The sequence below is a fragment of the Scyliorhinus torazame genome, chromosome 14 (genome assembly GCF_047496885.1).
Source record: "Scyliorhinus torazame isolate Kashiwa2021f chromosome 14, sScyTor2.1, whole genome shotgun sequence".
Classification (NCBI taxonomy): Eukaryota; Metazoa; Chordata; class Chondrichthyes; order Carcharhiniformes; family Scyliorhinidae; genus Scyliorhinus; species Scyliorhinus torazame.
Genome location: NC_092720.1, coordinates 93,526,460 through 93,530,129, shown reverse-complemented (window position 1 = coordinate 93,530,129; position 3,670 = coordinate 93,526,460). Strand labels below are relative to the sequence as shown.

General features: G+C 48.4%; 1 non-coding gene across 1 annotated transcript; it reads right to left on the bottom strand.

The window, feature by feature from the left end:
* Positions 1–579: 579 nt before the first annotated feature.
* On the bottom strand, positions 580–651 carry trnae-uuc (transfer RNA glutamic acid (anticodon UUC)). The gene has a single exon. It is a non-coding gene; the product is annotated as a tRNA-Glu (tRNA).
* Positions 652–3,670: the final 3,019 nt, after the last annotated feature.

The window sequence follows — 3,670 nt, the reverse complement described above, 5'->3', positions numbered from 1 at the left end:
GGCCACATCAGCATTCTTTGAATACCCAATCACACACACACTGGCATTAACACAAACACTTACGCGGGGTGATACTCTTCATCGAGACACATCTACATTAGGAAAAGGAGGTGAATTTTGATCCTCAGCATTTCCTGATCGCATTTTTGCAGCAGAATAATTTTAACACAGACATAGAATTTACAGTGCAGAAGGAGGCCATTTGGCCCATCGATACTGCACCACCTCTTGGAAAGAGCACCCTACCCAAGGTCAACACCTCCACCCGATCCCCATAACCCAGTAACCCCACCCAACACTAAGAGCAATTTTGGACACTAAGGGCAATTTATCATGGCCAATCCACCTAACCTGAACATCTTTGGACTGCGGGAGGAAACCGGAGCACCCGGCGGAAACCCACGCACATGGGGAGGATGTGCCGACTCCGCACAGACAGTGACCCAAGCCGGAATCGAACCTGGGACCCTGGAGCTGTGAAGCAATTGTGCTATCCACAATGCTACCCTGCTGCCCCAAAAATAATTCTCCAACGCCAGTTGTGATCTGAGTGATTACCTTTTTAAGAGAAACAGTTTCTTCCCTGACCGGGAATCGAACCCGGGCCGCGGCGGTGAAAGCGCCGAATCCTAACCACTAGACCACCAGGGAGAACATTTATTTTAATCACTTTCCTTTTAACCTGGGACCCAGCACTGACTTATCTGTTGTCAGTGAAGTCCTGCCAATTAATTTATGACTGCCTTGTAAAGTCGCTTCTGGGGCCCTCCGGGATTAGGGGCCCTGAAGCTTAAGCTTCATTAGTTTCACGGTAGATCCGCCCTGGCTGTACCCGAGGGTCAGGAAAGCTTCCGATCTTAACCTTCACTGGCTTTTAAAGCTGATTCTTTGTTAGCAAATAATTTTTTTCCTCTTCACAGAACAAGCTCAGGTGCCGACTGAGGAATTTGGTTTCAACAACTGAGCATTTTCTAAACACCAATTTGTGACCACTGATATTTAAAAGATTTTCAGAACTTGTTGTATCCTGAAATTTGAAAGTTTGAGCTCACCCTTGCTAGGTCTGATGACTTTGCACTCTGGGAATTGAAACTGGCCTTCCAAGAGGTTCAGTGAGGTTTTTTGCTGTCATAACAAATTTTAAATTCCTGCTTTCAGCTTCCAACCCTTTCTTTGGAGCTTTTCCCCAGCAACCACAGCATAGGAAACAGACAATTTTTCTCCATTTAATCCTGTGTTGAGGCAAACTCCCCAGTTGTTGCCACATATGGCCCTCAGCTTTCATCTCCTTTTCTTTGTTTCCTGCCTCCATGTGTTTCTTGGTGTGCCTTGCTTTCTATTTCCTTCCGGGTTCTATAGAACATTACAGCACAGTACAGGCCCTTCGGCCCTCGATGTTGCGCCGACCTGTGAAACCAATCTAAAGCCCATCTACACTATTCCATTATCATCCATATGTTTATCCAATGACCATTTAAATGCCCTTAATGTTGGTGAGTCTACTACTGTTGCAGGCAGGGCATTCCACGCCCTTACTACTCTCTGAGTAAAGAACCTACCTCTGAATCTGTCCTATATCTATCTCCCCTCAATTTAAAGCTATTTCCCCTCATGCTAGACATCACCATCCGAGGAAAAAGGCTCTCACTGTCCACCCTATCTAATCCTCTGATCATCTTGTATGCCTCTATTAAGTCACATCTTAACCTTCTCTCTAACGAAAACAGCCTCAAGTCCCTTAGCCTTTCCTCATAAGATCTTCCCTCCGTACCAGGCAACATCCTGGTAAATCTCCTCTGCACCCTTTCCAATACTTCCACATCCTTCCTATAATGCAGCGACCAGAACTGCACACAATACTCCAAATGCGGCCGCACCAGACTTTTGTACAGCTGCAACATGACCTCATGGCTCCGAAACTCAATTCCTCTATCAATAAATGCTAACACACCATACGCCTTCTTAACAACCCTACAAACCTGGGTGGCAACTTTCAGGGATCTATGGACATGGACACCGAGATCTCTGCTCATCCACACTACCAAGAATCTTACCATCAGCCCAGTAATCTGTATTCCTGTTACTCCTTCCAAAATGAATCACCTCACACTTTTCTGCATTATACTCCATTTGCCACTTCTCAGCCCAGCTCTGCAGCTTATCTATGTCTCTCTGTAACCTGCAACATCCTTCCGCACTGTCCACAACTCCACCGACTTTAATGTCATCTGCAAATTTACTCGTCCATCCTACGCCCTCCTCCAGGCCATTTATTAAAAATAACAAACAGCAGTGGCCCCAAAACAGATCCTTGTGGTACACCACTAGTAACTGAACTCCAGGCTGAACATTTCCCATCAACCATCACCCTCTGTCTTCTTACAGCTAGCCAATTTCTGATCCAAACCGCTAAATCACTCTCAATCCCATGCCACCATATTTTCTGCAATAGCCTACCGTGTGGAACTTTATCAAACGCTACTGAAATCCATATACACCACATCAACTGCTTTACCCTCGTCCACCTGTTTGGTCACCATCACAAAGAACTCAATAAGGTTTGTGAGGCACGACCTACCCTTCACAAAACTGTGTTGATTATCCCGAATCAAATTATTCCTTTCTAGATGATTAGAAATCCTGGGCGAGATTCTCCGACCCCCCGCCGGGTCGGAGAATCGCCGGAGGCTGACGTGAATCCCGCCCCCGCCGGTTGCCGAATTCTCCGGCACCGGAGATTCGGCGGGCGCAGGAATCGCGCCGTGCCGGTTGGCCTTCCGCCTTCGCCACGGTCTCCATCATGGCGGAGGCAGAAGAGACTCCCTCCACAGCGCATGCGCGGGGATGCCGTGAGCGGCCACTAATGCTCCCGCGCATGCGCCGCCCGGCAATGTCATTTCCGCGCCAGCTGGCGGGGCACCAAAGGCCTTTTCCGCCAACTGGCGGGGCGGAAATCAGTCCGGCGCGGGCCTAGCCCTGCAAGGTTAGGGCTCGGCCCCCCAAGATGCGGAGGATTCCGCACCTTTGGGGCGGCGCGATGCCGGACTGATTTGCGCCGTTTTTGGCGCCGGTCGGCGGACATCGCGCCAATACCGGTGAATTTCACCCCCAATCTCTTATAATCCTTTCCAAGACTTTGCCCACAACAGAGGTAAGGCTCACTGGTCTATAGTTACCGGGGTTGTCTCTACTCCCCTTCTTGAACAAGGGGACAACATTTGCGATCCTCCAGTCTTCTGGCACTATTCCTGTAGACAATGACGACATAAAGATTAAAGCCAAAGGCTCTGCAATCTCCTCCCTAGCTTCCCAGAGAATCCTAGGATAAATGCCATCCGGCCTAGGGGACTTATCTATTTTCACACTTTCCAGAATTGCTAACACCTCCTCCCTATGAACCTCAATCCCGTCAAGTCTAGTAGCCTGCATCTCCTCGACAACATTGTCTTTTTCCTGTGTGAATACTGACGAAAAATATTAATTTAACGCCTCTCCTAACTTCTCGGACTCGACGCACAACTTCCCACTGTGGTCCTTGACTGGCCCTACTCTTACCCTAGTCATTCTTTTATTCCTGACATACCTATACCTTTAGGGTTTTCCTTGATCCTACCTGCCACGGACATCTCATGTCCCCTCCTGGCTCTTCTTAGCTCTCTCTTTAGGTCCT